The sequence below is a fragment of the Phoxinus phoxinus genome (assembly GCF_949152265.1).
Source record: "Phoxinus phoxinus genome assembly, chromosome: 10".
NCBI lineage: Eukaryota > Metazoa > Chordata > Actinopteri > Cypriniformes > Leuciscidae > Phoxinus > Phoxinus phoxinus.
In genome coordinates, this window is record NC_136885.1 from 6,048,644 (window position 1) to 6,060,144 (window position 11,501).

General features: G+C 40.1%; 1 long non-coding RNA gene across 1 annotated transcript; it reads right to left on the bottom strand.

Moving 5' to 3' along the window:
• Nucleotides 1–7,365: 7,365 nt before the first annotated feature.
• LOC307005121 lies at nucleotides 7,366–8,448 on the bottom strand. The gene is made up of 3 exons (XR_013799227.1): nucleotides 8,160–8,448; nucleotides 7,547–7,810; nucleotides 7,366–7,460 (listed from the first exon to the last, which is right to left on the bottom strand). It is a non-coding gene; the product is annotated as an uncharacterized lncRNA (long non-coding RNA).
• Between the last annotated feature and the right edge of the window lie 3,053 nt (nucleotides 8,449–11,501).

The following is an 11,501-nucleotide window of genomic DNA, read 5'->3' on the forward strand; positions in this document are numbered from 1 at the left end:
CATGCACCGAAACGGGTCGCTGTGAACAGAGCTGTTTTTGAGGTAAGGGTGTTTTACTCAACCATTGAGGAATTTTAACCAAAGTATGTTACAAACTTTACATGAAGACCCTAAATAATCACACCATCTTGTGGAAAAGGGGCATCCAATGACCCCTTTAAAAACAGGTTGCTGTTGATATAGGTAAATTTATTTTTGTTCAGTACTTAGCTAATATTATGTACTGCAATATTAAATATAATACTTGAATGTGTGTTTTATGTAGTGTACTGACTGCTGCGTTGTACATTTAAATGAGGAACGGGCAACTCAGTCCCTTTTTAGGTCTCCTTGAGGTGGAGTTTGCCTCCGACCCTAATCGAGCACACCTGAACATTTGAACCAAAGATACTTGTAGACACTTATAGGCAGCTGGGTTTGAGGTGGGAGCTACATCTGCAGGACAGTGGTCGCTTTAAATCAGGCAGAACATAAGCTGACCTGACTGTCCATTAAACAACTTCATTTAAATTGTTTGTGTTTTTTGTTGCACTGGAGAACATCTGGCAATGGGAGGTCAAGGCTTCTTCCTCTGGTTGTTGGGATAAAGCTACACTACATCAGTGATCACATCTTCTGTTCATCAGTACAACTGAACAAACGGTGAAGAAGAAGAAGAAGATGATGATGATGATGATAGAGACATGTAAGAGCAAGAAACCAGTTTAGCTGTGATGTTTTTTCAACACATCAAAACTGTTTCTGTATCATAGTTGACCGGATTGGATTCATGGCACTCATTTGTGTGGTTTGAGGAGATTAATATGATGTGAATGTATTTTTGATGACCCATTTTATTATCTTGGGTCTTTTTTTATTTTATTTATGCTATTTTATCAACTTTATGCTGTATCCTCCAATAAAGTGTTATGTAATAAAGTATGGTGAATATGGTGTGAAAGTGTTTTTGTACAGTGAATACAAAATTTGACTAGGCTCTTACAAGTTTATTTCATTATAAACTCAACAACAACAAAAATCTGTACATCACATCTACTACTGCATTAAAAATGAAAGCATGCATATTATTGATGTCAGGCATGTGGCACAAGAAGACGGGGGTGAAGATTACATTTTGCCACTGTTTTTCTTCTCTTCTGAATGGTGCATTATCCTTGTGTTATAGTATTAGTGGTGTAAATATATAAATTGATTTTGTTTACTGACAACACAAGAAAATGAATAATGGCTAGTTGTTGCGGGTTCATCCGTTTATTGGGTGTTGTTCATCCAAAAAAGCAAAGAAATAATAATAATTATTATATTACAACATTTCTTTTAAATATTTATATATATATAATTAGATGGTCTCATACTATCCATCAAAACCTAATACAAGCATGATGTTAGAAAAGAAAAGTTGGGGGAAAAAAATCTGATATTTAAATGTGATTTAACCAAGTTTGTTGTCCACGATGAGGAGAATTAGATTTGACGGTCCTTCCACACACACAGCGCTTCTAACATTTACAGTGTATGAAAGGTTTAATTTTAATCACTTCTTTATTCCATTCTCCACCATTTTAACTACTGGAATTCAAATAAATGTAACAAAAGCATAATGCATCCACACAATTTTGTAACCAAATTCCAATATTTAATGATATTTCAAACTGTTTACTATTTTTATATACACTATTTTTGCACACTGTCAATCAAAAGGGTCATTTCCACAGCATCTGGATGTTGCTGTTTTTTGTTGTTGTTGTTGTTTTTAAATTAAGATTTCAAATCACAAATTCAAGCAAATATGTTTCCTCTCCCATCCCCCACCCGAGAGGTAGACATTGCACTGCCTGTATTTTAAGCCTACACACGATATATACTATATGAATAACACCAGCAGTTAACTATAGCTATAGTAATTCTCAATGACTAGTTTTAGCTGTTTATTCAGTCCTGTTCCTGCCAGTGTGTAAATACCGGTAATCAGGTTCGGATGAATCAAGTTTGAGCTTGATCAGAGCAGATTTCAGGAGGACTGCTTTACCCTTTTATAGAAAAATGTCCTTAAATTACAAGGCGTTTTTATTTATTTATTTATTTCAAAGGTTGTTATGAAACAGGAATGAGCCATACAAATATTAAACATGTGTATATAGGCTACTTTATTCTAATAAATTTTAGTGATTTCCCCATTTCCTAGTGAACATTCAGCTGCCAGTCAGCCCTCAACATGCCTGAGTGCTTCTATTTCCATGCTTCACATGCAGTTCAGAAGCGAAGATGATCATTGATGGAGTCCAGACCATTAATACGGTGTTTTAAGCTCCACGGGCAGTTCGTCTTGGCAGTGCAGCGCTGCATATTGCAAGAAAATTGCTTCCACGTGTATCAATATCATTACTTTTGAGTTTTTACTGAAGTGACATCAGACGCTCGTACATGTTTTCCACGCACATAAGAACAGGTCCCGATCTGACCGAGAGTGAGGTAGCTCCCGTTCACACTGGCTGTCCGGGCTTGTTCTGCTTCCAGCCCTGATAGAGGCGCTCACTGTGGGAATGTGTGTGTGTGTTTTTGTTCCAATCCCCAGAGAAAGAAGAATGCGTTCCCTCATCATGTGTTTCCCTGACTGACCTCAAATGACTCATGCGCTGTCCAAACTCAAATTCCACTGCTTGGGATCCTTCGGCACCTTTCACTGCCATTGTACTCAGTATAGGCCTACTTACAAAGTGAGATGCAACAGTTGTCATTTGTGTGTACATTTTTTCTTTTCTTTCGTGGAAAATAAAATGGGAATTTTTTAAAGAATCTTCATGCAGATCTTTTCCATAAAACAGCAAATTCACAGTTGAGCTCTGTAGGCTAAATAGGTAAAAAATAAAATAATCTAAAATATCTAATTTTCTGAGAGACTGAATTTGGGACTGAATTTTCATTAGTTGTCAGTTATAAGCATAAAAATGAAAAGAAATGAACATTTGAAATATTTAAGTCTGTGTGTAATGAATGAATATAATATACAAGTTTGACTTTTTGTATATAGCCTACATACACATACACACACACACACACACACACACACACACACATATATATATATATAGCCTACACACATTATATATATACTGTAAAAACAAAGAGGCATGTTGTGTTCTTCTTCACTGGGTAGTGGCGCGCGTGCTGTATCGCGTCGTTTCCGGTTTGTTTTATCGCGTGATTTTTCGTGACAAAACGTGGTTTGTAGACTAGATAGAATCGTTGGGTGACAGAGTGGTTGTCAACTCGTGTAGTGCGTTACCTCCTGTTGCGGATCAATCACGCTGTGTCGTGTGGTGTGAACAGCTCAAGAACTTGAACACTCCTGATTTCACAGAGAGCAAGTCATGTAGTGTGAACCGCACAGTTCAGCCCGACGTTTTCAAATCCTGTAGTGTGAACTTGCCTTTAGGTTTAGCGCCACTCACCGGACATTTCAACAACCAACGTGATAAAACACAATCGAGTCTACCCGTTTCAAACTGATCGCGATTCTAGTGCTCCTCACTGGACACTTTGAAAGTGTCGTGAAACGTGCAAGAAGCAGCGCATCATTTACACACGGACACAGTGAGCCAGGGTTGTTTAAAATGTTTTCACACAAAGCGATCGCATGAAGTCAGAAGAACTATTTATGATAGTTGTATCGACTTTTTTTTTCATTTTTGAAGCTTGACTTCAAATTTATGTTTGTTTACCATTTAATAATAATTAAACTTATAAATATAATTTATAATCTGCTGAATATGAATTTTAGTCTACATTAGGCTATGATTATTATTTTAATCAAACTGGAAAAGGGACCGTTTCATGACATGCAACATGGAGAGATGATGGAAAAGTAACAGCCAGTCTGGACATGCTGGATAGTTCTGTAGGAGGATCCTCTCCTGTTACAATCACAGATTCAACAATAATGACAAGGGGATTGACTAGTTAAGACCAAAAGAAGTCAAAACAAAGAGCTCAAAAGGTGCACAAAAGTATGTCCTGTAGGCTATACTTGGTTGTAATTCTACATTAGGGATGTAACTATAGTATTTTCAGCAACCGCAGTTGCTGCCACATAGACACTCAGGAACTGTGAGGGATCACCTGTTTGTCTGTTAGTTACCATGGTTTCTCATTGTTTGATTATTGTTTGCACCTAATGTTCATTTCGTTGATTGGTTTGTCTGTGTATTAAAGCTCTATGGGTTTCTCTCTGTTCATTGTCATTTCTCATTATGTGTATAGCGGTTGTTTTGTTGCTTCTTAGTGTTTTGAGTTATGTTTAATAAATACAGTCCTGCTGTGAATAGATCCTTTCTCGTCTTTATTTCAACCGGTACATGACAGAAGAAGTGAGTGAATATCAACACTGTTGTAACAACACTGTTTCCTCCTATTTTCAACACTGATAATAATCAGAAATGTTTCTTGAGTTGGCGCCGATAGCCTCGTGGGCAAGTGCGCTGACATGTAGCGCCGTTGCGCTTCGGGCGACCCGAGTTCGAGTCCCGGCTCGTGGACCTTTCCCGATCCCATCCCCCCTCTCTCTCCCATCTCACTTCCTGTCTAGATACTGTCCTATCCAATAAAAGGCAAGAAAAAAAAATGTTTCTTGAGCGGCAAAACATCATAATAGGATGATTTCTGAAGGATCATGTGACTTGAATAAATCACATTTTAAAATACATTCACATAGAAAAAAGTTATTTTAAATTGCAATGTAATTCAGTGGTGACGTAGTAATACAAGGTATTGTGCAGTATCTGTACATATGGAGGGATATATATATATGCGCATTTTATATCAACACTCATTTCTGACGCAAGAGAAGCTGAAATTCCCCAGCATCATTATTGTGGAGTATAAAGCTTTCTGGTCAATGGAAGTCACGCATGCGGCTCAGCGTGACGTAGCTCGTTTGCTAAAGTCTTAAGTGTGGAGCGTTCAATGAAAGGATCCTTAAATTAGAGGTGAAAATGATTTTGTTGCCATACACAGTTAAAGCACTTGCGTCACATGAGACAGAGCTGTCCTTCTGTCTCCAACAGCGCGGCATTCGTGTATAAACAAACACTCTGTCCAACGGTCAGCCAAATGACCTGCACTGCCCAGTGTTTCTGCTCTGTCCCTAGCAACCGTTCGTTAGCATCCGAGTCCCACGAGGAGAACAGAGTCGGTCTGGGCAAGTCAGGCTCAATTAAACCGCTCTTCCTGTTTTCAGGGGTACAAATGATCCTTTTTCTGTCTGACGTGGGAATTCACGTGTGAGCCAAAGCCTGACTACTTCCTCATCTTAATCTGCGCTTACGCTGCCTTCACGTGCTATCGGAGTTATCGTAAATACGAGTTTCCTAGTTCAGAACTGCTCACGAAAGCCCTCTCAAGTCGTCTTTACCACTGGGAAGCTCAGGGATCATTTTAATACCCAAGTTCCTGATTTGGACGTGCCACAAAATTTAAAGATGGCGGAGGAGGGAACGATTGATGCATTTGATGCTGTGACTGGCATTCTTTATTTTTTTTTCACAACCGCTACATCACCTTGTCTTGTTGTTAAAGTAGAGCTTATTTACAAATATGAATAATCTTTTGAAGCGGATTGTATGATTTATCCACTGCGGAAATAGTATTTCCCCAAAAATCTAGAATTGTCAGTAAGCTAACTATAGACAGTGTGGTGGATGTTTATATGGTTGTCAATGAATGGGATGCTAAAAAAATTTTTTTTGGCTCAATTAACATTTTCCCAATAAATAAGCGAGAATAACCCTGATTCCTGTTCTTTCTGACAACAAAGCACTTGAATGCGACGAGCTCGTAATTCCGACTTCAGAAGTGGGAAGTAAGACATTTCCGACAGCACGTGAAGGCAGCATTAGTCATCATGAATTGGACCCTATTTGCTTTCTAGTAGGAATTTGTTTTAAGAATTGACTCCCTTTCTATTCATTAGTGTCAATTTTAATTGAATTGGCCAAAACACACAGGAAGTTGAATTCAAATTTGATTTGGAACTGTATGAATAGAGTGCATTAGAGCCCGCCCACTTTTTCAGTGGAGTTGGTTCTGGAAGTTATTCCTATAGCAATTTAAAAAGTCTTTGTTAAAGAGTAACAAGCCATGAACCAAGCCAACCAGCTACGAGGAGAATCACAAAATTACAAACTTGATTTGAAGCAAAAATGTATTTGAAAATTGGATTAAAAAAACAAACAGGTGCAAGACTGTGTACAAGACTGTTGTGGCAGGCGGGACGGGGCCGAGAGCCGTGGGAACGGAGCTTGCTAATGAGCGGCTTCGAGGAGTGACGACAGTGAAGGACGAGAGAGGACCAGGCCTGGACTTTACGTTGTCTTTTAGGTTTGATTATGTTTAGAAGGGAACCGGCGAACATTCAACGAAACAACTCAATAAACAAACACAAAATGAAGGTAAAGCGGCAGCCCCTCATGGACGACTGCCTCTTTACTTTCGTTTTCTGTTTATTGATTAAAGTTTCGTTAAGCGTTCGCCGGTAACTAACCTGGTTACAACTGTGAAAAAAACTTCAATCCCATGAAGCATTGTGAAAGTACAGAAGGGGATTAAGGCAAAGCAATAATACATTTTTTAAAATAAGTTTTGAGAAAAAAGTCGAAATACAATGTTTTGAGAATAAAGTCGTTGTGTTTCGAGAAAAAAATAGTTAATTTAGAGAAAAAAAGTCAAAATAATATTGAGAATGAACTCGTTAAATATTGAGATCAATTTGAGATACCGGTAATTTATATAGGCTAACATTCATTATCCTAACATCTAGCCTGCATGCGTTTCAGCCGTCCATCGACACCCGAGCGAGGAGTGGATTTTGACTTCATGTATGTGTACCTTGTTGATTATTGATGACTTTTTGTATATCATGCGCGCTGCAATTGTGCTGTATACCACATCAAAAGTTCCCAAATGATCCAAAGAACGAACCCTTTACAGACCTGGTGATAGAAAGTCTAAAATATAGCTTTACTAAGTGGTCCAACTCTTTCATGTCCTCTATCAGCATGCAATGAACACTGATCGAATGCGTTTATCCTCGACATTTTATTTAGACTTTTTTTTTCTTGAAATGTAGTTTTTTCTCGAAACACTGCAACTTTATTCTCAAAATGTAATACGTTCATTCTCAACATTTTATTTCAACTTTTTTTTTTCGAAATGTAAAGATTTTTTTTCTCAAAACACAAGTTTATTCTCAAAGTATAATGAGCTTTCAACTTTGTATTTCAACTTCTTTTTCTCAAAATTTAACGAGTTTAATCTCGCATTATAATGACTTTAATCTCGAGATGGTTTTATTTTTTATTATTGCTTGGCTCTAATCCTCTTCCGTATTAAATGGCTAGTTCAACCAAAAATGAAAATGCTGTCATCATTTACTCACCCTCGTGTTGTTCCAAACTTTCTTCCTTCTGTCGAACACAAAATATATATTTTTTAACAATGTTAGTAACCAGACCGTTTACGGTAGCCATTGACCATAGGATTTTATTTTTACCTATGGAAGTCAATCCACCACAACTTCTCCATTCGGCTGGGTTCGTCAGGGATTGTGATTGATGATCAATTGAACTTCACAAACCTCATGACTAGAACTGCCCGGTCCTGCAGATTTGCCCTATACAACATTAGGAGGATCAGGGCCTTCCTGACACTTCATTTGACCTTTTGTCTTCTGCATTCTCCTTACCCTCGTCTCCTGTTCTTCCCTCAGACTCATCCCTCAGCAACAGTCCCACGGACCCAGCCCCAAACCCCATCTCTGCAATAATAATTAATAAAGGCTGTTTTAAAGTACTTCTTCCTGCCTGCATGTATTAATGCTCATGGCTAGCCTAAAAGAGTTCCATTCAGACCTTAACTTTAAGTCTTTTACTGTTATATGTCAACAAGACATATTCTCCTGGCTATACCCAATGTTTAGATCTGTTGTGGTATTTATGCAAATTAGCACATACGTAATTAGATTATGCACCATTTGCCCATGTTAACAAACATCATAAGCCACAGAAGAGGCTCGTTCTGAAGAAGATGCTTCTGCATGGCTGGTTTAAGATACTTAAGTTTTGATCATCAGTCATACAATCATCATAAACTTGTTGCCAACTCACATTTGCTCTAAATGTAATGCATTCAGTCACATGACACTGATTTGTGTTTTTCGACGGATCTGTCCATCCCTCCACTCAGGTCTCAGCGTCTTGCGAGGCTGGTAAGTCCTGGCAGTGTTTGGCAGATTGACGAAGCAGTGATATTTGCGTCTGGCGATATTGTAAGTCAGATTTGCGATGGCTCCAGATGGGTGTGTGTATCACAGGAGGGCTCGGGTCCTTTCTGTGTGGAGTTTGCATGTTCTCCCCGTGTCAGCGTGGGTTCCCCCACAGACTCAAGACATGCAGCACTCAGTAAACTAAGCCAATAAAAAAAAAAAAAAAAAAGTATGGCATTTTATGAAAAATAATAATACTAATAAAACTTATAATATTTAGTAAAAATATTTATCTTACAAATGTTCAAATCTTACAAAATGTCTTAAATAGTTCTAAGGAAATGTATAATAAATGATATTTATATTGAACTGATCCCTTGTCAAGTTTCACAGTACATTACTGCTAAAGTCACTTGTGTTGCTTCTGAAGCCGCCGTGGCCCCAGAGATCCCCGTCATCTGCCATCTCTCACTGTATAGGACCAAAACAACTTTTATAATAATTACAAATATAAATCAAGAATAAATATTAAATATAAGAGCAAAAACACTACATTAAAAAGGATCCCCATATTTATCACAATCACAATTAGAGAAAGTGCTTGAGAGAAGTGGTCATTTGTATCAGTATCCAGTAGAGTAGATGATCTCTAGCTAATTCAACTTTTTTTTGAACCCCACGGGAAAAATAAATATAACAGATGAAAAAATTATAACAACTTTGTGAGAAAACTGAAATAATTGAATGTCTTTTAAAATCCATATAACAGGCCTATAGTATTAGACATTGCTGCTAGTGTAAATGTCACAGGTTGATCTAGTTGTTTTCTTTTTCTTTTGTTGCCTAATTAGTAGAGACATTAGGGCCTTACTGTGTGCAGTGTATCATGTGTGATGGTGTTTACTGTGTGCATGAACATATTTGCACTCTGAATTGTAGTGATTATTCACTGTGAGTGCATCATATTTGTAGTGGGTTTTGTTGTTGCCATTTACTCATTCTGCCCTACTTGACTCTTTTTAGACACCCGCTAATGGACAAACCTGGCAACCCGCTTCCTGTTTTATTACTATGCCCATATTTGGACTGTGTTTCCTCCCCTGCTAATGTGACGTAATTTGTTTATTAGAACTCGTTATCATGCTCCACCTTTTTACCCATATTTGGCCGATACTTCCTGTCATTGAGTGACTTTATTATTGCCTCTGCCTTGCTGCTGATGATTGCAATTAGTGACTAATTGTTTACCAGCTGGACATGCCTGGGTTGAAAGAGATAAAAACTGGTTATTTGGAAGAGAGAGGTGGCTGGTGGCGGTTGATCGGCTGCCGTTGTGGTCAATGCACACTCCTGCTCTGTAAATGGATCCCAGGTTCCCAGGCCTCTCTGCTTGAACACTGTGTGCTGCAGTTGGATTTCCTCAACGCCTGCTATTGTTGCCTGAAGCGCCCATCCTGTGGTTCCAGTGTCTGGTGTCGTCCTGAAGACCGTGTGGCTATCCTCGAACCTCCCTCAACGCTCGCTATTGTTGCCTGAAGGGCCGTAACTATATTTTACTATCACACAGTGTGAATGTGTCCTTTTGCTAGCTGTGCTGTTGGTGTTCATTGTGGTTGATTGCTTCTAGCCTCAGCAATACCCATCCTGTGGTTCCAGTGTCTGGTGTCGTCCTGAAGACCGTGTGGCTATCCTCGAACCTCCCTCAACGCTCGCTATTGTTGCCTGAAGGGCCGTAACTATATTTTACTATCACACAGTGTGAATGTGTCCTTTTGCTAGCTGTGCTGTTGGTGTTCATTGTGGTTGATTGCTTCTAGCCTCAGCAATACCCATCCTGTGGTTCCAGTGTCTGGTGTCGTCCTGAAGACCGTGTGGCTATCCTCGAACCTCCCTCAACGCTCACTATTGTTGCCTGAAGGGCCGTAACTATATTTTATCGTATCACAGTGTGTGCGACCTCTGCTATCTGTGCTGTGGGTGGTTATTCTTGGCATTCTTTTCTAGCCTCTGACTTATCCATCTTGGGGTCCTGGGCCCAGTGCTGCTGTGAAGACTGCCTTGGTTACACCAAGATCTCCCTCGACGCTCGCTGCCTAGAGTACCGTAACTTTCTCCTGTGGGTCTGACGACTACCGTGATCCTCTGGACGTGTTCGTTCGATTGCTTTGAGGGAGGACAGCTGGAGCGGACCACCGAGAAGCCACTCAATCACTGACTCTTAACCTCTTTCTAAATAGTTTCAGAGACTTGATTTTAGTGAACTCTTTCCCCTCCGTATCAGTATTTTCTATTTTAGTGCTTGCTGGCCCATTAATAAAGTGTATTCTTTTGTAATCAACTTTGACTGTCTGTTGGGTTTCTGTGGCTGGGACCTGAGTTTATTATTTGACGTTGGTCACTAGGTGACAGTCTTTTCTGGCGCAGTCGGCAGGGTCCCAGCAACGGAACACAACAGCCATGTCTGACCCTCCCGGTAGTGCAGCTAACCAAGAGGCAGAAGGAAATGCAGCTGGTGGGGGTAGTCAGGGAGTAGCCCATTTGTTGGTACCATGGTTTATGGGGGGGCCATGGATACCTCGTTTTTGTGGAGAGAGGGGAAAATTTAGCTCATGGAGGTCTCAGGTAGAAGCAATGCTGAGGGCTCAAGGGTTAACTACACAACAAGGGGTAGATTTTTTGTTGGCAGCTCTAGATGGGGAGGCGAGGCGTCAGGCGCGGTTATTCAAGGCAGAAGAGAAAGCCGACACTAAGGCACTGCTGGATGCCCTACAAAAGAAGTATGGGGATGGAGGAAGTCGAGCCCAGCGGCGGTCCAGGTTCTTCAGCTGCAGACAAGGTCAGGATGAGGGAGTGGAGTCCTTTATCTTGAAGTTGCGGGAATTCTACTTCGACTGGCAAGGACGTGAGCCGACTCAAGAAGAAGAGGGTGAGTACCTGTTAGATCAGTTCACCTTAAACTTAAGACCAGGCCCAATCCAGCAGGAAATCCATCGGCAAGTGCGCCGCAATCCACAGTTGACGTTTGCTGCCATCTGCACTGAGGCTGTGGCTCTCGAGCAAGAGCAACAACATGGAGAAGATCACACCTGGGTCAGACGGGCCATGACACCCACAACAGCGGCATCACCAGTCAACACCCCAAACTGCGACACAGCTGACCTGAGTCAACTGAAAAGCGAACTCCAGGCGGAATTGCGCAAAGAAGTGGCAGAGCAACTGAAGGGTTTAAGTGTCTCCATTGTTG